At 46.6% G+C, this 25,535-nt stretch overlaps 1 long non-coding RNA gene across 1 annotated transcript; it reads right to left on the reverse strand.

Moving 5' to 3' along the window:
* Window positions 1–12,100: 12,100 nt before the first annotated feature.
* Window positions 12,101–23,301, reverse strand: LOC129736707 (uncharacterized). The gene is made up of 3 exons (XR_008733726.1): window positions 22,451–23,301; window positions 22,140–22,340; window positions 12,101–19,398 (listed from the first exon to the last, which is right to left on the reverse strand). It is a non-coding gene; the product is annotated as an uncharacterized LOC129736707 (long non-coding RNA).
* Between the last annotated feature and the right edge of the window lie 2,234 nt (window positions 23,302–25,535).

Genomic DNA, 25,535 nt, shown 5'->3' on the forward strand with positions numbered 1-25,535 from the left:
CACTTCTCTTTTCCCTGTGGTCACCAAGAGCATCCCCAGGGTGCAGATCAGAGTGCTCACCCCCTCTGCGGAAGGGTCAAGAACCAAACAGGATTTTGGAGCAAGGTCTTCCTTTTCCCTAACTTTGGAGTTTTATTTGCTGCTCAGGCACATCTCCTGCAGACCTCCCAGCTGACTATGCACAGCTGAATCACTTTGTATGAAATATTCAGCAAGTCGGAGGAGGAAAGCACAGGAACAGCCAAGCAACCTCATGAGAGAGGCATGGGAAGAGAGAAGAGGAAGACACCTGCACTGCCGGATGTATTGCAATTAATATTTAAACATTTTATACAGAGTTGGGACCCTTTTAGCAGCGTGCTTTGGAAAAACTCAGCGATGTTTTAATTCAGAACCTCCCAAGCTCCCCGAGCAGGTTTTATGTGCGCAGAGGCGCATACCCAGCTCTGCTCCCGTCCCCTGGCACAACAATACGTTCCTCCTCTTCAAATTATTCTCATACTAATTAGACAATGGTAAATTTAAAGAAGGATCGATGTACAGTCCTGGCCCAAGATGCCTGCAGCCACTCAAGCTGGCAAGAGAAACAGCTCGGGAAGACACTCTGTTCCCAGGAGGCCACAGGTACGAGGTTTGCAAAGGGCGAGCACATGGTGCATTTGCAAGCACCATGCGGCACAAGAGTAATTTCAAAATTGTAACTGTTAATTCCGTAGAAATGGCAAGTTTTAGCCAGATGCAAATTACACTGAAAACCATATGAGAATGATGGGTTTCTTTTTTCCCAAGTCTTCTACCTGTAGATAACAAACATCTGCTGATATGATAGCTGCCCGCTCTGCTGGCAAAGCAGACAGTTCTGCAATCAAGCCCATTAAGAGGGGCTACAACTTCGGGCTTTTTTCTTTCCTTCATATCCTCTGTGCTCCCCAAGGAATTCTTGCACCTGCAGCTGCATGGCCTTGGAGACAACACCCCATCCAAGAGGCACTGGGACACTTCCCTGGGACATGGCCAGCCAGGACAGCTCACTGCTCTGACTTAATGCTTACTATGGCATCTCCTCCTCATAAATGAAACCAGCAATGCTAAAAAAATCCCTGAACCATCACCACAACTTACAGCTACCCTGCATCTGCTGTCCCAGGGTAGGGGCTCAGGCTCTGGGGTTCACCTAAAAAAAGATCCTGCACCACCTCATTTCCAGATCCCTGCATCTTTAACCCCAAACACAGCAAAAATGGTGCCCATGCAAACAGCACTCCCAAATATTCAGAGAGATAAGGGCTTGTAAGAAAGATGGGGATAGACTTCTTCGTAGGGCCTGTAGCTATAAGACAAGAGGGAACGGCTTTAAGCTGAAAGAGGGCAGATGCAGATCAGATATCAGGAAGGACCTCTCCCCATGAGGGCGGCGAGGCGGTGGGCCAGGCTGCCCAGAGCAGCTGTGGGTGCCCCATCCCTGGCAGTGCTCCAGGCCAGGCTGGATGGGGCTGGGAGCAGCCTGGGCTGGGGAGGGGTCCCTGCCCAGGGCAGAGGTGGGAACTGGGGGGGCTTTAAGGTCCCTTCCAGCCCAAACCATTCTGTGGTTCTATGATTCCAGTGATATCATCCCAGAAGTAATTGGGAAGAGCATGGTCAAGCCCTGGGCTGGACTCCTCAACATCCACCCACGCTATAACCTCCTGCCATACGTGCTACGCAGCAGGGCAGTCAATTATCTGCCTTTCCAAAGCCATCTCCGTTTCACAAAAATCACAGATTATGTGCCAAAATTGTGCTGTAGGGAGGTTGCCTCGTTGCTCAGCAACTGTGTTCATACCCAATGGAGCTTGGGGCGGTGGGCAGCTGCCTGCAAGCCCCTGCTGGCAAGAGAACACAGTCAAGATTTGGAGAAAGCCATTTAAATAGAAGAGTAAGCACAGCTTACTAAGACTAGGTAAACTCCAGTTTATTTTAATTAATAAAAATCAGCAGTAAAGTGTTGCCGGAAGAGGAAAATACACTGAAGTTTGCCAGCAGCAAAGCTTTAGGTGGAAAAGTGTCACTTTGGTTTCTCTGTTCTTCACTGCTCCAAGTAGCTGTGAAAAGGAAGGGGATAAGTAGCGTGGGACATACCTGGGCTGCTGCAGCAACACAAGGGGCTGTCGCACGAGTGCTCGGTCCGTGCCAGCCAGGGAAGCATGAAATGTGGCACGGTCTGTGCCTCCCCCCGAGAGCTGGTGACACCACCAGCAAATCTGCTGCTTCATCCTACAGGAGTGGCATGTTCAAGGGAGAAAAACTGCTGCTGCGGATTCAGTAAGTCAGCCTTATTTTGCCTGTTAAATAAATAAAAAGGGCCTTTGAGTGCAGGAAGATCCTGCCTGGAATTTGTTGTTTTGCTTTCCCCTTGCAAACCCTGCTGCTGGTGGCCCCTGTAAGCTTAGGCCTCCAGGCTACTGCTCTCAAAGTGACGATTAGGTTGATCCTGGCATCACTTTACAGTTTACAGAATGTTCCCCTTAATTATTAAATACAATATTTACAACCCATCACTCCAGATGCCCTTTGAAGCTCTTGCTGAGCTCCGAGCCCCTCCTGTGGCTGCCTGATCCCACTCCAACCTCCTGCTACCTCCATCTGCAAGAGCAGTTCCCACTGACCAACGCCTGCAGGAATAGAATCTGTGCACCCATCAGATCAGAGCTAAATTCTCTTCTTTCCCACCTGTTCTTAGCTTTCCAACCCAACTCCAGGTCATTTTATGGTTCCCATTCCTTGCTTTAAAGTAGAAATTATGTGCAGTGACTGCTACTATTCGTTATGTAGGGATGGATGTGCAAAACCATGAGGAAAGCACTCCTGATACTGTGGGATTTTTACTCTTAAAATGCACTTTTTGAAGTCATAATATTTCAAAGCACATTTATAATATGTTTGCAATATGGGTAAAAAGATTACTTTAGTCTCCTGGAAAATGTAATTTTCCAGTAATTGGTGTTCTCCTACAGTATCTCATATACATGCACTAATCCCTCTCCTCCAGCCTTCCACATATTTTTATCCTATGTTATACTGAAGTAAGCTGCTAAACTTCCCCAGTAGCCCTGATTTTTAAAATCCCGGTAACTCCTTGTAAAATCAGATTTCTGCAAGGGCAGAGAGTTTCTAATTATCTATTACATACTCTGAGACAAGGGGATCGAGGGCACCCTCGGCCAGTTTGCAGACAGCATCGGGCTGGGGGGTGTTGATGTGCCGGAGGGCAGGGGGCTGCAGAGGGGGCTGGGCAGGCTGGGCCGATGGATGAGGCCAACTGCAGGAGGTTCAACAGGGCTCAGTGCCGGGTCCTGCACGGGGGGCACACCAGCCCCAGGCAGCGCTGCGGGCAGGGGCAGGGGGCTGGGAACTGCCCGGCGGGGAAGGGCCCGGGGGTCGAGAGCTGGCTGAAGGTGAGCCGGCAGTGTGCCCAGGTGGCCAAGAAGGCCAGCAGCATCCTGGCCTGTATCAGAGTGTGGCCAGCAGGACCAGGGCAGCGATGGCCCCCCCATACTCGGCACCGGTGCGGCCGCCCCTCGAACCCTGGGGTCAGTTTTGGCCCCTCGCTGCAGGGGGGTGTTGAGGGGCCGGAGCCGGGCAGGGGCTGGGGCACGAGCCTGATGGGGGGCGGCTGGGGGAGCTGGGGGGGTTCAGCCTGGAGAGGAGGGGGCTCAGGGGGGCCCTGATCGCTCCCTACAGCTCCCTGGAAGGGGGCTGCAGCCAGGGGGGTCGGGCTCTGCTCCCAGGTAACAAGCGACAGGACCAGAGGGAACGGCCTCAAGTGCACCGGGGCAGGGTCAGACTGGGCACTGGGGAACACTTCTTCATGGAAAGGGTGGTCAGGCACTGGGACAGGCTGCCCAGGGGGTGGTGGGGTCACCATCCCTGGAGGGATTTAAGAGACACGTAGATGCGGTGCTGAGGGACATGGGTTAGTGATGGGCTGGGCGGTGCTGGGTTGGTGGTTGGACTCGATGGTCTTAACAGTCTTTTCTAACCTGAACAACTTTATGGTTCTGTTATATTCCCACAGCAAAATTTCCAGCTTTTCTATGATTTGCAGAACAGCCAGCTCCCCACTCCTCAGTTGCAGCAGATTTTCTGAAAACAAGCTACTCTTCTTTTAGAAGGTTTCACCATCAGGATAACAGTGGGTTTGGCAGCATTACGTGTTTATTCTTGTAAGTTAATTGATATGTATTGTGATCACTATACACCTATTACGTGCAAGGGCAGAAAATCAGAGTGATACCGCACAACCTGACGAGACTTTGCTTGTGCTTTCAGTGTGGACTCTGGTCACTAACCCATCTCTGCCCTCTCCGCACTGAGGAAGAGGCCTTTCTTCTGCTACTTGGGCAGATAAATGAGGTTTTGGTGGCTTTTGTGCAATTTCTTGTTGAAACTTCAGTCCCGCCAGGGTCGTTTCCTCCTAGTCCTACCTGCTCCAAGTCTGTGGCAGGAAATGGTAAGTATCCGCTGAAAATTTAATCGGTACATCAAAACCTGTTGGGTATTGTATTAGTAATTAATTCAACATGAGTCAACATAACTCAACATAGTCGTGTTTCATGGAATAATAAAATACAGAGATGGTAGAAGTCTAGTAATGTACCTATATCCTCCTGCTGTCTGTACAGGATATATACAGGGTATAGTTTTCACTGCTGCACTTTTAATACCCATCTTCCAATAAAATGGCTGATTACTCTTCTTCCTATGCTATTTTTGCTGTAAATGAGCAGTGTAATTTCTCTTGCATAAACAAATCTCAGACCTCCTGTACTGTAATGGCTGTGTTTTCCCCAGTAGTAAAAGCTTTAACATTAAGCTGAGTTTATTCTCCTCCCAGCACGGAGCCGGCACACAGCATCCTCACCTCCATGGCACCTGGCAGTAAGTACTGAAGCACACTAATGTGCTCTGGCAAGAAACTTGAGGACAAAAAAAAAAAAGAAAGGAAAAAAGAAAAAAGTCAACCCAAGGAAACTAGAAGGTTCTGCATCCTATCATGATGGAAAATCATATCAGAAAATATTCCAAAACTCACTGGTGCATCTTCACCCACAGATGAGCTGCCCATCCACCTTGATACTTTAATTTCATACATCACCAGTTTCTAAGTGAACAAACAGAAGGATGTTCTGGAGTCCAAACATCCAAGTATATTTTCTTCTACTTGCTTCACCCCATCAACGCTATAATATACTGCTGTGCTAGGAGTTAGGGCTGAAAGAGTTTTCTTTGGTTTAAAAGAAACTTCAGCTCCTCCCCGCTGCTCCCTGTCCACTGCCCCCTTGGGGGTGCCGGGAAGATGGTGGCACTGGAGGAATCCCATCCTCACACACTACCCAGCTATCGCTCCAAAGCAAAGTCTTCGGAGGCAATTATCTTCCGCTTTAACCTCCAACAACCTCAGTTCAAAGGTCAGTGCCCAATAAATGAGATTTCTGCTCAATTGTCTAATCACCGTTAATCTTGTTAGAGTGATCCTCAGCTCCATCTGTTCTTCGACATCTCTTACTTGCACTTTTCCCACCTCCTTCTCTCTTTCTTCTTCCTTTCAGTTTCCTAGGACTTCTCCAAGCACATTTACATCATCTTTTCCTTTTGCTATATTTGGAATTCTCAGTTATTTTTTTTAAACAAAACTACATTTCAAATGTTTCCAATTTCTGAACCTCTTTTATTAAAGGTCCAACAAAATTATATTTCAAATGCTATTTTTTTTCAAGTTGACTTCCTATATGTCCTAAATCTCTGCTAAATTCACAAGAGCTATCTTTTCCTGTGTCCTTTGAATAACTTATTCTTTAAGCTCTAACCCAATAGAGGCTAGATACAGAAACTTTTCCTCCTTACGACCTTTCCTCTTCATTATGATTCCCTCACATTAAGTTCTTATCTTGTTTGGCCACTGTTTTGATCTTAGATATATTGAGAGTCTGTATTCATGCTGTTGTTTTGGGGGTTTTTTTTAACCTTTCCTGATTGTATACTGGCATAGGTGTTTGTGAACTTCTTAACAAAAATATGAAGCTGTTCTCAGAAAAAAATAACACACCACAAAACCAACCAACCAAAAAACCCCAAACCAAACAAACAGGGAGCAGAATTATGCTGTGCATGCTCTTTTGCCTTCAGTAGTGTTGATTCAATCAATTGTCTGCTGGGATTCTCTCAACTGCAGGAGAAAGAGATGCTTAAAAGGTAAAAAAAAAAGAAACCTTTAAAGCAGCATGTAGAACAAAACTGGAAGTTCTGAATTTTCAGATATGTCATTTTTGTGTCAAATCATAAAAATCCCAGGCATTATCCATCTGACAGTATACATGCATATGTTTCTATATTTAGCAGCTAGGAGATAAGCTTAATAGCTAGCTTGCATTTGCCATCAATAGGTCACGCGGCAGGCGTATGCACGGGACAATGCTCTACTTCTATACCGTGAAGTTCTATTCTCTATTTCACTTGTTTTAAAAAAAGAAAAAACGATCATAACTCAGATCTTAACTCATTTCTTTCAAGGCCTGCTCTGCCAGCATTCAAATTAAAGATACGCAGGTTTTCCTGCTGGCAGTTTTAGGGTTATTCTGTAGGAGAGAGGTGGCAGAAACAATCTTAGTTGCCCTGAAACAACGTATAAAATATTAACAACTAGCAATATCCTTCCGTCACAAAGACACTGGTACCCGGCTCCTTCTTACATTCAGTTCAAAGGATTTCTAGTGAGATCAAAACCGAAATCCCTGTAACGCCTGTTCCCCCTGCCCCTGCTTTTGATGTGGGCAGGAGCGGGAGCCTTGGTCCCTGCATGTGAGCATCTCCCCTTGAGGTCAGATCCTTTCAAGCAGCTCTTCCACTGCCTGCTCCATAATGCACGGTGGAGACTCCATTAGATATGGCGAGTTATAAAGCATGATCCTAAAGATGTTTTCCTTCCCCTTCCTTCTTTTTTTTTTTCCTTGAATACTTTATTTCTTCAAAATTTTAAAAGTATTTAATTTGTATCTTTCTAGTCTCCTCACATGACGATTTTCAGGGGCAGGGGGCAGAACTGGAAATTGGGCAGTGGTTGGTTCCGTAGCATACTGGGAAGAGGAGAAGTGGGGTTTGCTGCTTAAAGCCTTCATCTTGCAAAGAGGTGAGAGGGAGCTGTGGGACTGCCTGAGAGGGCTCAGAAACAAGGGTCCTGACCACGTCTCACCATCTCTGTTAACAGAAACCTGAAGAGTGCCAAAACCCTGTCTTTTGGGCTTGTGCAAGCAGAATACCAACCACAAGCAGATAGAAGCCCTGGAGTGATGCTGAGGCTGCTGCAAGCATCAGCCCCGACCTGCACCCAAGTCATGGTTTGTGTGTGCAGGAACAGCAGCCTGCTCTGCTCTCCATCCTCCTTCCGTCCTCTTTCCCCTTTCCCAATCCTTGTTCAAGCACAAAGAAAAGCTGCTAACATCTGTGCTATCGAAACAGCATTGCATCCTCCAGACACACTGCTCTGCACCACACAGATGTGCTGGCTAGCTCATTTCTCTCATTAGGAAGAGAACCTCGTCAATGCCCTGGAGCTGGCAGGGGCAGGATTTCACCCGCAACGCTTCTTGCGTTGAACTCAAGCCATCCAGCAGTGACGTATACTACCTCACGATACAAATTCCTTTTCGTTAACTAGGAAGCGAAAGAAAGCCTTAAACAAGCATCTCAGATCTCAGGAAAATGCAGTAAAGGCCATTCAGCCTTGAGGTCTGGGTCTCTGTAAAAGCAGCCAACGGCAGCACGGAGGCAATGTGCCACACGTCATGTGCTGTGGATGGCAGACACAGCGGGCTGTGACTGTCTCGTCCTTTATGAGCTTAAAGACAATTACAGAGGTGTCCTTGGGCCATCAGCTGTAGGCCGGGGGCTGCCTTCCCTGAGGAAGCGTAAGACTGATAAACAAAATAAACTACTAAGGTCATAAAAAAAGAGGTGTACTGGCCTAGGACTGGCTGACTGGTCCCCGAGTACTGGTTTCTGGTGTTGGAGGACAGTGTGTTTCACTGGCATCAGGTGCAGCATTTAGTTCATCTAAACAGGAACAAAAATATTCTTTTAAAATCCCTAAAGGTTTTTCTATAATTATTTCAATGAACTTTATTTGGGGGGTGGCAGGGTTAGGAGGATACTCCAGAAGGGTTAAAAAGTGCCTGGATGAGCCCAGAAAAGGGAAGGCTTGCTCCCTGTGGGTCCCACCAGTGGACCTGCAGGAGGGCCCACAGGGGAACCCACTGCTGGGCTGGTGATGAGACTGTCCTGGCTTCCACTGGGGCACAAGTTAATATTCTTCTTAGTAGCTGGTGCAGCGCTGCCTTTTGGGTTTGGTGGGAGAATAATGTTGATAACACACTGATGCTTTTAGTTGTTGCTAATCATGTTTATACTAAGCCAAGGACTTCTCAGTTTCCCAGGCCCTGCCAGTGAGAAGGCTGGAGTAGCACAAGAAATTGGGAGGGACACAGCCAGGACACCTGGTCCAAACTGGCCAAAGGGATATTCCATACCATAGACCGTCACGCTCAGTACATACACTGGGGGAAGGAGGAGGAAGGTGAGGACATTTGGAGTGATGGCGTTTGTCTTCCCAAGTCACCGTTACACGTGATGGAGCCCTGCTGTCCTGGAGATGGCCGCACACCTGCCTGCCCAGGGGAACTGGGGGATGAATTCCTTTGTTTGCTCTGCTTGTGTGCGTGGCTTTTGCTTTACCTATCAAACTGTCTTTATCTCAACCCATGAGTTTTCTTACTTTCACCCTACTGGTTCTCTCCCCCATTCCATTGGGGGCTGAGTTGCTGGCTGGGGTTAAACCATGACTGGACCCATGATGTGACTTGCTGGGGAACACCATGGGACCCACGGTGGGAACCTCTGAGAGGGCAAGCCAAGTGGCATTCCCTGGTCATTGGACCTGCTGTGGGACCTGATGGGCTCAGGGAGTGGGAGACCTAGGAAAAGGTGAGGCCAAGGAAAAACAGGAGGCCCAGAGAATGTGTGAGATCAAAAAAGTGTGGGAATCAGAGAGTGGGAGGCCCAGTGGCACCTCCCACAGCACTGTGGGACCTGTTTTGAGACCTGCCATGAGACCAAGAGGCCCCTAAATTGTTGCTTCAAAGAGTGGAGTCCCAGAGAAAGCTGAGAAGCAGGCACACAAATTTTGGGAGGCCCAGAGAATTTAAGGAGGCAAAAAAAGATTGGCAGATGCATGGAGGAGAAGACCAAGGAGAGTTGGAGGCCCAATAAGTAGGGGTGGCCAAAACTGTTTTGGAGGCTGAGACTGAGTTGAAGGTTGAACAAGCAAAGGAAGCAAAGGCTGTAGAACAAGGCTAGAGGTCCAAAGAGAGCTTCCATGGAATGCAACACAGCACCTGCTGAGGGACCAGTCCCAGGACTTGCCATACAACCAGACATGACACAAGCAGTGGGAAGCCCAGTGAGTGTTGTTCCAAATAGCTGTGGCCCAGAGAGAGATGGAGGCCAAAACGTGTTGAAGGCTGAAAGGAAGATGAGTGCAGACTTTGTGAGGGCCAGAGAATTTACAAGACCAAAATTTCTGGTAGTTCCAAGGAGAAGGAGAGACCTGCTGGAGATATGGTGGCCCAGAGAGAGAGTAGAGGCACACAGAATGTGTAAGGCCAAGACATGGGAGGCCCAGACAGAATCCACCATCCAAAACTTACCCAGTTTCTTTCATAAATCTCTTGTTTTCCCCCTTCAGGGAGGAACAGCAGAGCCTCAAGGCCTCACCTTGCCCACAGGTCCCTTCCTGGCCTCTCCCAAGAGACCACCAAAGCCCACAAGTATTCTCTGTCCTGGAGCACACCCACAGCTGAACTTCACCCATCTTCTCATCTTCATGAAGAGAAAGTAATGGATTACACTGGACAAGCAGGGTTGCAAAAAAGGAAATAATCTTAGTTCAGCGGCCTTGGTTGGCTCTTTGGAAATCAAACCACAGCTGAACCGGAACAGGTTATGGTCTTGGTCATCTACAACTTCTTACTACATGCATGAGCTGGAAGGCAATAGCAATGAAGAGAAGAAACAGCAAGGCAGAAGATAAATGTCATGAAAGAATGACCTCCATTGCACAGCCAAGATAGCTGTACAACATGGAGAACCAGGGAGATGCTGCTCTGGGCTGCTGACTCACCCATCAGGAACAGCCACCCCTCGGGAAGGCACGTGCCCAGTGGGTCCTTGTTGCGATGGTTGGAGGGAAGAGCTTGCCCTTGGCAGAAAGGCTTCCACACAATATTTTTCTCCCCTGAAAATACTGAATTTAACAAAACCTTATCAAATGTACCTCTGCTTTTCTTGTGAAGTCCCTTTTGGTAAGGAAAAACAGGGAAAATCTATTTGCAAGGCCATGTGTGTGCCTTGTGTGATTAGAGCTGGAAGAGCACCAGAACCCTCAGATGGCAGAACACAAGGACAGCCAGGGTCAGCGAGAAAAGCCAAGCTGGCACACCCGGGTACAGTTTTTCACTCCTTGAACCAAACCATATGGGAAAAGGCTCTTTGCTGTGATTCAGATTTTCCTCTTTTTCCTCTGTCTCCAAACTATAGGTCAGAGCACACCCAGGGTTTTATTTCCTTGCTCCCAATGGCACATAAACATTGCATTTTGAAGAGTTTTATGCTTTAACCTCTTTGTTCAGAGACCTCATAAAGGGAACAAGGTGCAGTGTTGGGGTAGGACTCTTCCTGCATGAGGGACAAAGGTCTGGGTTTGTGCTTTTTCACTCTTCTCTTGCTTTTAAAGTGCATTCTGCTAATGTTTACAACTATTTAGAGGAAAATACTCCCTTTGCCCTAAAAGCTGGTTATGGGCTTGTAATGATGAAATAAAAAGCAGAGTGATTTCATCCTGGCTATTGGTGATGGGCTCAGTCAGGCAGTAAAAAGGTCCCTGCAGCGCACGTGGGCTGTGCTGAGCTGCAAGCCCACAACACGTCTGCTGCAGGAGGGAAGGCAACAGTTAAGGCAGCCCTGGAAGAGAAAAAGAGCACTGAAATAAGGGATAGATGCAGCAGCTTTTGGAGAAGGGGGAGATGAGAGTCTGTCCTCCAGACCCTGTCTCAGGTCAAGGGTGAAACAGGGGCTTGAGCAGACAAGCAGCACCCAAGTGCTCTCCCATGCAGCTGAGAAAGGACAATCCCCATCACTGCCAGTCGTATTTGAAGGGGAAGGAGCAGGACAACGAGATATAATCCAAGGGAAAACGAGATATAATCCAAGGAAAGATGGGATTACATAGATTGCCGAGTTCCCTGACAAACTGGGAAAACCACATGGCCTGATTACTGTTTGGGAAAAAAAAAAAAAAAAAAGAATGCAAGCATTGTGCTTTGGGAGGAATTAGAAGGTATGTGGATGAGTGTATTATCAAATCTTAGCAAGTGTTTTGCCCTTTAGAACAATACACCGATATCACAGCTGAGGTGGAATGCAAGTTCTTGGGACACATCAACATCACCACAGAAACCTTCAACGACAGCCAAGCAGAAGGACCAGCTGGCTCTGGAAAGCTGCAGAGCACAAAGCAGTCTGAAAAGGTGCTGTGTCCTGACCTCTCATTTCAATGGCTCCCATGGGCTACGCACTGCCCTAAGTGCCTGCTGAGGATCCAGCCCTTGAAGGAGTGCCTGTCCCTGCTTCCCGAGGGTCCCTCATGGGCAACACGTGCGTAATCCACCCATTAAATCCACAGCCGCTGGCCACCCCGTGTCACATTGCAGGGTGGGTTTCTCACAGCGTGCAGAGACATTGCCACCCTGGGAAGGGGGCCTGGGGCACATGCATCACCCCAAGCACAAAAGCAGGGACCCCTTGGACCATCCATCACTCTTCTCCCCCTCCCCCATTCCTGGTTCATCTTGTGCTGCCAAGTGCTGAGGAGAGGATGGAGCCTTGTCCCACATTTCCTGCAAGGCTTTGGGGTTCAGGAGCTGCCCCCAATTCCTCCTGCTTCGCCATCTCTAGCAGCGCACCAGCTCTCCCTGATGCTCACCCCCATCCCTCCCATCCCTGTTCCCTCCAAGCTTTTGGGCAGTCCAAACGCAGGTTCCTCAGAGCCAAAACTACAAAAAAACAAAACCAAAACACAACAACAACAGTTTCACCCCATCCCTTCTTTAAAAGAGCAAAACAAACATCTGGAGATGATGAAGCATCTATTACTGTTTGAAAGGATAGTTGGGGCTCAGAGGGACCCAGCAACATTCAACAGTGGACTTTAAAAGATCATTAGCATCTCAAAAAGCTACACCCATTGAAAAGAAAGGCCTTTTTGGAGGCCACAATGGCAGCTGAGTGGCTCTCAGGTTGGCTCATCATCTGGTTTAAAAGTCAATACTGATAAAGCCCCCAAACCAGCAAAGTGCTTAAGCAAAGTACTTCGGGTTAAGCACCTGTTTTGTCAGGGCTGAGTGAGCATTTGCAGACTCAACTGCAGCCTGTTAACATGGAAATGACATTTTTCTGTTATCCTAAACTCAGCACTAATAACTTTTTCCCATGCCTGACTCTGCAATAATAATGAAGAGTTGATAGTAATAAAGAGCTGAAAGCACTGATTTCCCCCCCCCCCCCCCCCCTTTCTCTTCTGTAGATACAAAGTAGTTCAGACCTTCCTCCACCACATCCCATGGTAAACCTGAGCAGGTTTGCAGAGTTACAGCACAGGTCCCACCGATGACTCATTTGCCTTCAAAAGGCAGCTTTGGGAGTGCTCCATGCCACCCATCTGGGACTATTTCAGGCAGGGACTGCAGTTCCTTGCTGTCACACCTCTACAGGAGAAAAAAAAGAAAGAAAGAAAGAAAAAAGAAAGGAAAAAAAAAAGAGAGAGATCTATCATTTAACAGAATATATGGGTTTCAGCATGCCCCAAGTAGCCTCAGCTCTCAGCTCCACACGTTCAGACCCAATCTGAACTGGGGGGGGGCATCTCCAGCAGCATTCTGCTAAGGACGACCAGAGAAATACTTTCTCAGAAAAATGTCAAGCTTCACCTCTCTCCGATAATACCTGCATACAAAGAAATTACATCAGAAATGACTTCTCTCAATCTCAGTAAAAGCACATTAGGAAAAACTTCAATTTCTAGGAAAAAAGACTTGACAGCTCTGTTGAAATTACCTCTGGTAATTTTAACTGAGTGGATGCTTTTATATTCGATTGCACCAAAAATGTAAAGCACGTCACTTATTAAGCTTTTATGTCTGACATTCAGTCTGGTATCTGACGACATCTTTCTAACAATCTGGAGATCATGTAGCTAATGTACTTGGAAATGGCAGAATTAGGTATGGTGGAAAGTCATTAAATTTGAAATTAAATGGGCTCTCTTGTTCTTGAAGGTAATCTTAAAAAAAAAAATATGCCTCTGCAGAAGTCAAAAGCCATCTCCCATATTAACTGTCTGAGCTTTCTTGTTCTTCCTTTAATAGCGACAATTAGTCGACTTGAGTATCACACCAGTTTTGCTGTGATTAAGGGCAGGGGGGGACCTGCAGGCTCCCACAAAAATGAAGCATCGAGTCCTCACCACTGGCACCAGCCAGAGCCCTTGTCTTAGTCTGAGCTTTTTTAAACCAATTTCAAAGGTTAAAAACAAAATGCCATGCAGGCGATCTGATGCTCTGGCAAGCCAAGCTATTTTCTACCCAAAGCTTTTTAGCAAGAAACGTCTAACAGTAAGTACATCATAAGGCTGCCTTTAAGGGGCAATTGCAGGGAGGGACAAAGATCTCACTTAGATTAGTCTATTAAAATCCACATAAAAATAAAAATAGCTGAAGGAAAAAAAGCCTGTAAAGCATTTAGGCCAAATTAAACAGCCTACAAATGCTTAAAATGGTGTTGCCATGGTTTCGTACACCAGCAGGGTGCTATGCCATCTATACTCCGTGGTTCTCCCCTGGGATTTGGGAATCCCAGCCCCATAAAGGGTGATGGGCGTAAGGTGGCAGGGCTGGCTCCTCACCCCATGGCTCAGCAGAGCCCTCCCCTAGCACACCCGGGCGTATCTCCATGCATGGGCAGCTCCAAGCTACCCGTGCAAACTCACATGGCACCCATTCCTTCGCAGGAGCCTGATTGGTGACCGTACCGTGTTATAGTACGTGCAGCAAACTAAAACCCCTCAGATGCTGCCACTCACCATGTGCTCTGGGACCAGCCGTGCTCTGGTATCAGCAAAGGGCGCCAGTGACTCGTAGAGCTCTTTGGAACATCTTGGTTCCCACCTTATGGCTGAGCTGAGGCTGTGTTTACCCATGCATACACGTCCTGCAATTCATTAATGTGGCAACGATCTCTGAGCAAACGTTAGTGGTCTTTGTGAGTGTACAAAACGATGCATCGCTGCCAAATATCTGGCTACAGTTAACAGCTTCAACTCTAAAGGTAAGCACCATGGAGGAAAATATAAATGCATTATTAAAAAAAAATCAAAATAAACCTTAAAGAACAATAAAAACAAAACAGTTACAATATAAACACACCCTTTTGTGCCTCTCTGCTGTAGCACATACCGCAGAACATATGGCGTATAAGATCACCCACGGACCAGCGCTTCCTGTACGGGCTAAGGGTAACTCGAGATGGGGAACAGCGAGCCCTGCTTCCCTTTGCTTCTGCTTCTGCCTTTCACATGGGTCTCACCCCAATAAGGACAGCTCTTGCAAACCACTTACCTGCTCTCATTAGCGGCACAGGCTATCAGGACAGATACGTCCTGGCAAACAGAGGAAAACCAGGCCAGCTGGTAGTACCTGAGCATAACCATGGGACCTACTGGAAACCCCACTCCTGAAGTTATTCAGCTGAAGCACATATTCCCAGGCACAAAGCCCATGGTCCTGTTCCCTGTGCCAGCACTGTTGTCTGTAGGGCACCCGCAGTGCCCCAGCAGGGACACGCTGTGTGTGCATCTGGGTGAAGCACGGCTCACAGGATGAAGGCAGTTTCATAAAAACTCCTTTGATTTGTTTAATGAGCTGCTTATTGCCAGAGATGAAAGTAAGGAGCGTGGCAGCTAACAAATCTGGGAAGTGCTATTAATGTTGTTTTCTAGCATTTCTTGATGGGGAGGTTAAAAAAAAAAGAAAAAAAAAGACATGTTTCTTGGCTTTATACATGAGCTCACTACGTCCAGGCTCTGTAAAGCTGTGTATAGGGGGTCCTGAAGCCTCGGGATGTCACATTGGGAAGGGCACCGGGAATGATACCCAGAGGACATGGTGCCCCAGGTGTATGTATCCATGCTCCTGCTTCCTGCCTGCAAAGTCCTTAGACCATCACCATCCCCAGCGGGGAAGAGCCAGGAGTGAAAGCCTATTGCTTACCTCATTAGCTGCCATCTAATTCATCAAAATAATAGCTTTTAAAATGACATTATAGAGCTGAGATGGGCCATCCCCAGCTTCCCCTATTGCTACAGCCCCTGTGACGCTGATCAAACACAAATACCTAGACAGATGTACAACCCCCACCCTAGCTGATGGCAGGTCGCTTTTCTGACCTTATGGCCTCCATGGCAAGCAGCGGCTGAAATCGGACTTAAAAAGAGCCCCGCACCCGAGTTGTGATACTCAGGGACCCCGGGACTCCAGCCACTCACCCTGAAATGCCAGAGAGTCTCATTAGCGCACAGGACAGCCCTTTTCTGTGGTCTGGAAGATGAACAAATCCCCCGGATTCAGGGCTATGAGAGGCCGATGTAGCGAGCTCCGCACAGCTTCCACAGGCACCGTGAAACTACTGACAGCTACAGAGGTAATTTAAATGGTGTATGTTTGAAGTGTAGCTCACATTAAGTACCAGTGGGTAGTAAAATAATTTTAATTATTCCCATGTCCCCTAAGTTTTCACACCTCCACTTTCTAATATTCAATTCCCCTGTTTTCTTTTTTTTGGAGTTAATTCTTTTTTTCAGGCAAAGAAGAGCAGAAACATGGTTTATTACACAAAATAAACCAACATGCTCTGTGATTTGGCTACAAAACATGCAAGTTTTGGGAATGGCATATATAGCGTACTGCATAAAAACAGATTTCACAAGGGACCATGTCAAACATAGCAGTTATTTTCCCTAAACAAGAAGAAGTCTTGCTTGCTAAGTCAGTTTTACTTCTTTGTCTAGGGAAGAGTTTTCAAAATTCTTCTTTCTCTTCAATTTATGCAATTTTCACCAAGTTTTTTCCAGCTCTGTGAATGGCCCAAAGCATGGACTGCAAAAGCACAGAGCTGATTACGGAGAGAGGATCAGGAAAAGTCTGAATGTGAACACACAAATTCAGCACCTGGTAAATCTGTACAAGTGTCCCCGCTCACACTCAGCCAGCTTCAACACCAGCAGGTCATTGTCGCAGCACTCTCCAAACTAGCAAACTGCAACAAGGTCTTTTACCATCTCATACCAACACACTCTTCATGCCAGCCCCTCTACTGCCTTCTCATCTCACCCAGAACCCACTCTTTCCTCTCCCTACTTCTTCCTCGGCTGCTCTCTTTTCATTGGCTCTCAATCACTTACCAGAACAAGCCACAGCTGCACCTTATCTACATCAGCCAACCCACCACCCCTGAAGCCAGCCCACAGCTGTATATTATCAATGATAATTAACCCAGCTTCATTCCTCTACATGACACCGCTTTCCAGCTCAGGCATTATCATGAGCCATGATATATCCCCTACTGTTGTTCTCATGCCAATGTCAATTCCTGCACATACAAGAGATTCTCAGCAGTCCTTATTTTCATAATTTTCAATTCTTTTCATTTTCAGGCTTTTTAATCTGCTTGTCAGTTAAAGGGCTGCAAATACACACCTTCAAAAGGCAGAGAGCTTGACGCGGAGGGCTTTAGGAACATAAACGTGGTGTGGGGTCTCCTGTCCCACGCTTCCCAAGTGCTTGAGGCTCACAAAGTGTTAATATTTCTCTGGCCTGACCTTAGTGTGTTATTGTCAATTTTTATTTTGCTATTGAATGTGTACCCTTAGGCAAGCGTTTGCCCTCTTTGCCTCAATTTTTCAATCCATAAAGTAACAACGGAATTACAATACTTTGACAGTTATGAAAACACATGGCATTTATAGTCATTTTACATAATGCTTACTTTTCAAAAAATGGATGCATTGCCTCAAATTTCATGTTAATGTGCTGGACTATCATGGAAAATACCTCCAAAGGCAAACAGAAATAGCATAAAGCTCATGGCAGGTGGAACTAAAACTTCACAGCATGAGGCTGTAGCAAACCCCCTGCACCTGAGGAAAACCAAATCCTATTACACCAGGAGCCCAAATGAACCAAAGAACATTATCACTTCATCTATCGAAAATTTCCTAAGCCTAAGGTGCCACAAACACATTTATATGAATGATTTTAGACTAGATAGATGTCTTAATATTTAAGATGTCAGATGGAGTAATATGTAAGTAATTATGTTTTGCCTTTCATTCAGTCTTTGTCAGGGGTACAGACTGATGGCCCTGGAGATTGAAGGCTTCTGTCTAGATAGTGAAAATACTCATTTTTAACGCAACGAGCACAAGCTTTCCCTGCTACGCTCTCCCAAAGGGGCCAAAAGCGGGACTGATCTATTCAGCTGTGGTTGAATCTTGCCCAGAAGAAAAGAGTCCTCCCTTTAGTAATCTATGGAAATATTTTAATATATGAAACATGTACAGCTGGTTTCCTGAGCGGCGGTGAACTGGTACTGGTATGGAACACAGCCTTAGCACATGCCTTATGAGCAGTGCCCATACTAAGAGCAGTTAATACAAAACCTGCCATCACTGGGTGCCTCTGCCTTTGCAGATCCACCACAAACAGGCAGTCTGGCATCGTTCCTCCATGCAACCTGGGACAGGCAAAACTCAGCCTCTCCCAAACCTCCTCTAGGCAGCAGATTTGCTTGAGCCGAGGGGGTTTGGCTCCTCCACCATGAGGGCAGTGGGAAACTACTGATAAACAGACCAAGAAACAGAGGTGACAGAGATTATTTTCAGAGCAGTCTCCCAAGGGAGCAAGGAGGTACTGGTGGAGGTGCCAAGTCAATCCACATCAGGTAAAAATGAAAGCATGAGTCTTCCTGCTTGCTTCAATGTGACCAAGCCCCAAGAATTCACATAAGACCTCATTTTCAGGAATCCAGCTGCATCCCTGGCAACCTGCGCCCTCCTGGGAGATGCACCCCATCATTGTGCAGCTGGGACCAGTACAAGCCAGCAGCAAGCAGCTGGCCCATGAGATGGGGAGACCTTTTTCACATGATCTACCTGTGTTTGACACAGCTCTGCATGGCCTCACGTGCTGCCCTGAGTGCCCACATGTCCTGAAGTCCCAACTCCTTTCAAGGTGATGGGAAACTTGGGCTGACCTCAGCAGCAGTCTAGAGTCAGGAAGGATGGACTTTTGCTCTTAATCTGCTGCTGTCACCATGCTCCTGCCATACCTATATTTATTGCCTATTCATACAACAGCACAAATTCAAGTATAAATTCAGTGCAGAACACAATTCATAAACTAGCCATTAGCAACACCACACATGGATGTGCAAACCAGATCTATGTAGCCCAATAGCAGGACTACTAATATCTACTCACTGATATAACCATTAAGATTAATGAACATCACTATTTTATCTCTTCACTTTTAGCTGTTGCCAGCCTTTTATGGTTGTGACGAATCTGCAGAGGCCACTTAGGAGCAATATTTGACAATTCTGCTTTATTTTGCCCAGCTTCCCTATCAAAGAACACCAGTGATTTTGCAAAGTAATTTGTGAAAGCATGAATATGCCACGTGAAGGGAATGAAACCATTTCTCAAACTCCCATGCCTGCTCCAGACGTGCAAAAATTAATTCACCCCATGAAAAAAAAATCTATGTTTCATTGAACTGCACGATATAAAAACACGTTTCTTCCAGCAACCCAGAAACACACTGCCCTACACTCCTCCCTCTCCTGCTTTGGTTTATTTGCCCGCTCCTAACAGAGCCCATTCCATGTGTCACCATCACCTGATTGAATTAGCAACAGCCCACAGTAAATATTTAAAAGAAAAAACTTCACAGCATGATGAGCAGACTTTTGCAAGTTGGCATAACAACAGTAGGAGAAACAAAACCCTCTACGAAATACCAGTAAGAATTATCAAAGGGTCTTCGGGTCTCACGTGCCAAAGCTGCAGCTACAACTGTGCACAGGCATTGCGTTTTGCTGATCTTGAGGCTCATTAGTGGAAACACAGCTGTTTTCTCCAGGAAATTGTCAGCCTCTTGATGTAATACCGACTTGGTGAGGGGAAGCTGTTTTAATTACCACCTGGAAATAGACAGCAAGTGTTTACAAGTTGCAATAGGCTCTCCCCTGGGGAAGAACACGGCTTTCTTAACTCTTTAGTGCTGTGACCCAGGTATTTATTTACTTTTGTTTGTATTTGTGCAAAGCTCCAGAGTGGTGATGGATGTGCCTTGGGACTGGCTAATATAGAGGCAGGATAAGCGTCAGTTGACATGAAGATAAGAACTCAAGAGTTGATGGGCTCAGGCAGAGGTGCCAAGCAAACCAAGTGCAGCTCACTTGCAAGGCCTCCAGCATGCTCGTTTTTAAAGCTCCAGCTTGGTGGCACTCTCAGCATGCAGAATTCATCCCCAAGCAAAAGAGGTCAGGAGCACAGGCACCTGACACCTGACTGGGAAGGTCTGTTATCAGATACCAGGGCAATTGCAGGCTCCAGGCACCTGAAATGCTCGGGAAACTAAATCATGCCTCACCTAGGCTGTATATCTGCATTCAGCTCTTGACCTAGAGTTGAAAGAGATCTGAAAGATGTGTGAAGGTTTTCCTTTATCTCTAAATACCGGGAGACTTGGAAGAATGCTAAGCAGGAATGCATGAACCAGCCCACAATCCCAGCAAATACACTGTATGGAAACTGTAAACACAAGGGCTGACCTGGGTGATACTGGATGCGCGTGGCAAGCAAGGCTGAGCGAGGGCTCTTGCAGGAGAGGCACTGCGAGCCCTTTAGTCCCAACTGGACAACAAAGCAGACAGTTAAGTAGAGGCAAAGGACTTCCTTAAAATATGCAACAAGAATCCAAGACTACCTACATTTGTCATCTACACTCTGCTCTAGGCACCCTGTACAGTAAGAAAGGCTGCGGCTGCTGTCTGTAGGCAGCACTGCACATCACCTGTTCCAAAGCAGAGTAAATTACTCTTCCAAGGAGGCTTGCTATCCCCAAAAACTACAAAGTTAATTCAGGCAACTGACTTAACACCAGGCATCTAAATTGTGCTAAGTTAAATAGAATTCTTGAGGATATTTTGTTTGATTAGATATTCCTTACGTGATTCCTATGGCAGCACTGCAAGTCTGGAGGCTCTTCAAGGTTACCCACATTAAAAAGCCGAGAACACGACACAAAAAGCTAAAAACATAACACTGGCCCCAAATCAGCAAGACTTTAAATCCGTGACTCTGCAGCTGATGACATTGCACAGGGAGCTCACCACTGCGGACAGCTGGTACCCACACGGCTCAGCCCACAGAGGAGCGCTATGAAAGCTGGCCTTGTTCCTGCAGCATCACTGCTGCGCGCGCGAGGAAGCCAACCAAGAGCAGCTCTGGGGCAGCACGTGTGCTCCAAGAGGAATGCAAAGTGGTGTGGGAAGAAGGAGCAGGAGCCAAGCAGCTGGCTTCGATTAATCATCAGCTCTCGAGGAGGCTGGGAGGATGACTCCGGGGTGGTGAAGACCAGACCACATTGGTCGGGGAGAGGGACTGAGGGGAGGTGGGTGGTGTGGGCAGGCTGCGATGTGGCGGGGCAACCTCAGAGCATGTTGGTTAGACACACTGGGGGGGCAGGGGATAGCTCTGCAAATAGCATCAAGCCCACGACTAGATAAATGCAGTTATTTTGGTTTTGACTTCAGGAGACTTTGGGTTGTTATACACACTGTTGTTCTGTGGGTTTTCTTAATCTTTCCATCTTTAAGTTCTCTGTTTCTTTCCTTTGCAGCTGATTCACTCCCGTTTGTTCTCAGGGGCTCTGCCAGCAGTGGGATAGCTGATGTAGTTGAACTCTTAACGGCTCCACGTGTGGGTGAAATACTCCAGCTGCTACCAAGAACAGCATTTATGACTGGTTTTAAGTGTGTTTTTGGAAGCACAGGTAAAACCATATCTCTGTAAGACTGTGCTCTCCATTCCTGTCCCTTTTGCATCTAAATGAGACCCCACCCCTGAAGGAACATCTCTTCTCTATGTAAATAATACTGCACTCCCCTAAAGGCCTGTCTCTACCCTATGTAAATAAAATTGCAGCCCCTCCAGGCCTGTCAGTGCTAGGCATTAATGAGCCTGCAAAATCGTTTCTTCTCTCATTTGGTTTGGCAGTGCAGATGCTTAAGTCTCTCAATGTGTTATTCAGAAAGTTTGGAAAATGTAAAGTATGCCTGAGAGAAATGCCAAATCCCTTAACTCATGGGGGAAGCGTTCATATAACTTGGACGGGGGGTGGGGGAAAGTACTCATGGGGGTGTTTACTGTGTGCATTAAAACTTCCCTGTTGTTAAGAACTGGCTGTATCTGCACAAGAGCTATCTGCTAATAGACAGAAGCACCCAGACAATGGTAAAAATGGTGAGTTTCTGCAAAATAAGTCCCCGTGTGCAGGGCAGGCAGAGCACATCTATTTGCAACACCAAGGAGAGATGTTGCTTTTATCATACTACTAGGAAAAATTTGTCAGAATCCATGCCAAAATGGAAGTGAAGATTTTGTAATTTTTTTTAAGGGTGTCTTAACTGAAAATCAAACCCATGGCTGTATCCCAGTGTTGCCCACTGACTTCAGTCCCAGCCACGACAAGAGGAGGTGGGATGGGTTATTCTTACGTGCAGGAAGGATTAAATTCCTCAATGGAGCAGTGGCTGCAAGCTGGTGGTGTCTCTCCACCAAAGCTCTTATACGTGGTGAGATCTGGAGGAGACCAGAAGCCCAAGAGCAGTGCAGGCAAGCCAGGATTCAAGCACAGCTTTCCACAGGAGGTCCTCACCTTTCAGGGATGGGGGTTAGCAGGGAGAATCACCCCCAGCGAGCAGAACTGCTGGGTTTTGCCGCCTCCTCCTTCTGGTAACTCCCTTCTGTCTCAGGGCAGCGGTAATGGGGTGGCTGTCCCCGCCAGCTCCTGGGCACACCAAGGTGATCTGCCATGCGTGGTGCCGTGTTGTGCTGGCCTGGTTCAGGGCTCTGCAGGCTGCAGTAATAGTGTTTAAGAAGGGATTAACTACAGCAGTGCTTGGGCTTCTGGTCATCTTAGCCATCTGTAATTTCAGTGTGAAATCAGTAAGTGCTCAATTTCCTTACCCGTTTTCCTATAAACTTGAAAGAAGGTGAAGTAAGAGCACCTCGTGAGCGATGAAAGACTGGAAGCAACCACTCCCAACATCTGCTCCAAGCAAATGTGATCTGGGCTCTGCTTCCACCGGCTAAGGGGCAAAGCAGGACCTGCTTCTGGCATCTCCTCCTTCCACCGGGTGCCTTTGGGCAGGACCCCAGCAGAGACTTTGGGTTTTCAGCTCCAAAGCATCTGGCTCCCTCTTGTGCTCCTCGGGTTTATGGCAGGAGAAGTCGGATGGGACAAAGTCTTGCTGGTGGAACCCTCTGCGGGAGGTGGCCCCTGCTCAGCTGCTCCTGTCCAGCCCGAGAAGCAGATCGCATCGGTAGTTGTTAGTCAAGACGTGACCCGACACGGACCATCTCTGTATTCTGGTACCCTTGAGCTTGCCAGGAAATATCAAGCTGTTCCTGGAGCACGGCTCAGGAATAGGCTGTGCAGCTCCATATGCACCATGCACAGCCTGCTGCTTATATCTTGATCAAGGACGAGTTGTGACTGTCAGCCATACCTTCTACCTTGGAGGAGATCCACCCTTCTTCTGCGCGCTTTGGGCCAAGCGACAGCGCTGCCATCTGTGCGTATATCGCTTGGCATGCAATGTGCTTCCTCCTCCACCATGTCAGGAATTTAAGGAGTATGAAACGATTTCACCTGTGCAAAGATAACAGAACTTTGTTTTTCCCCTATTTCGTACAGATCATTATTTTTCTTTTTTAAAGTACTCTGTGTAGCAGGTCCTGATCCATACTGCTCCTGTTACAAAGGTAGTAGCAGTAACGAGGGGGGAAATACACCTGAAAAATGGCTTTAATGTAATGCTCCAGCAGCAGTGGCTGCTGCCTTTAGAGGTAGTATTTCTTCTTAACTGAGTTACTTTTAGGAGATTTCTTTAAAGGTCAGTAATGGGTGTCAGGAGACAAAGGAAAGCTGTGTTAGGAGAAGCAGAAAAAGGGACTTGTTTCCAGCAGATGTTCCACAGCTCGCTATAGCTAAGGAAAAAGTAAGTACAACCAGACCAGGTGCTGTCAATTCTGAATTGTTGTGCAGTTTTGACTCATTTTTTCTGTTGGTTTGTTTGTTTTTTAAAATCTTAATTAAAATTTGTAATGAATTATTTATTTTCTCTTAGCCAAACTGTCTGGTTCTCTTCAGGCAGCCTGCTGCAGCAATCAGGGAAGACTCCCATCCTCTAATGGTAGATGAAAATGGTAAAGTATCTACATGTGATTTCGCTACACTCTTAGTTTAAAAGAGAGGGATGGAAAAGGTCCTTTCATCAGTAACTGCAGCAGATTGAAGGGTAGAAGCCCAAAGGATAAGAAATGAGTTACTTTGGATTAAATTGGGTAGAAGTCATGTATCCCATGAACACCCACCAGCGAGGGAAGAAGCCACAACAGAAATGTTGTGCACTGGAGAAGGAACTGCCCCAGCGTTAGCCTGGCCTGGCTCTACAGCTGCTTTTCTGTTGTAGATGTGCAACAAAACAGGAATGTGTGTGTTTGTTTACAGGAGCCTCCTGAGAGCCGAACCGAAGCCAAGTGAGAGCCAAGCGAGAGCCACAGCTCCTCCGGATACACAGACTGCTAAATTCATCTCCTCTCCCGGTGGGAGTATGTCCCCATCCGACCCCAGTGGGCTGCAGGTACTGACTCACCGGCCGCCCTGAGCTCACACTCAGCTGATGAATATCATCTGTTTTCATCTGGGTTTTATGCTCCAGTCTCCAGTGTGGCCAGATGAAGATGTAAGCCTAAAAGTTGTCTTAAACGATGAGTTATTTGCTAGTAACACTATTTATTTTTCCTACACATCGTTTTCTTTTTTGTTTTGTTTTGTTTTTTAAATAAGACACATGGATCTCAAAAGTAGCAAGTGCTTCTTTAAGGAAATGTCACTCTGGCATTGCAGTCTTTCAGGAGACGTGACAGGTCTTTTGTAGCATGTGCTTTTTTAACAAGCACACAGAAAGTTTCAATGCAACTCAAAGGTGGCACAGACAGTTTCGATGACAATAAAACCTGCAAGAAGGGGTTTTTTCCTAATGGAACAACCTCCTTCCTGCAGGAATTGAATGCATCTTTTACATTGCATATTAAATGCACAGGTACAATGGGGACTAAAGGAGGCTTTGTCCTCCTTTTGCTGCCCAGAGCAGCCCTTTGTGTCAGCGAAAGGTCTCCAGTCAATCATTCTTCCTCCATCCACCTCCTCCACCCCCTCCAGCCAACAAGGAGATTCCTTTTGCCTCTGAATTGTGTAATATTTTCCCTGCTAAGGGATGTCATATCGTCTCGCAAATCCTCAGGTTTCCAGGTGACAGGAAATGGCGTTTAGGCCACTGACTGTAGTGGGGCGCTGCCAGGAACTGCACTCAGGTTCTGTTGTTATTTGTGACCTTTTTTATTATTTTTTGGGCTTTGCCAATAGGCGTTGTCCCTGAAGTCAGAATTGGGCTTTGTATTTATACAACATGAATTGTTACATATCCCCTTCTGGTGAAGGGCAGCAAGCATCGGCACAGCAATAAGGACAAATATTCTGTTGAGGTCCCACAAGCAAATTATGCAAATTAGAAGTGCAAACCTGACGCTGAGAATGCTGAGTGAGAAACGGTGGTTTAGATCTAGGAGTAACATCTGATATGATTTCCCGGATATTATCCAATACACACAAATACTAAATGCCTTTCTCAAGTGGAGTTTAACAGATACAGCAGTGCTTTGCTTGCTGTAAAAATAACTGAGATTGAGAGCTGGCAAGTCTCTTACCAGACCTAATACTGTTTTGTTTTGTTGTATTTGAGTATTCATGGTAATGACAAAATAGTACTTTTTTGTTTGTTTGTTTTGCTAAACATCTATTGTTTTCCACCATATCTACATCATGAAGGAAGGAACAAATAGTGCTTCACTTACAATGTTATTCTGTTGAAATGCTGTTTATATTTTTACAGTAAACACCAGTCTGTCCTGGTGTATCACAGCTTTTTTTCTCACTACAGAAAGCAGGTTCCTCTCTACAGCTAAATCTTATTAGAGTAGCTCAGTC

The sequence above is a fragment of the Falco cherrug genome, chromosome 8, assembly GCF_023634085.1.
Source record: "Falco cherrug isolate bFalChe1 chromosome 8, bFalChe1.pri, whole genome shotgun sequence".
NCBI lineage: Eukaryota > Metazoa > Chordata > Aves > Falconiformes > Falconidae > Falco > Falco cherrug.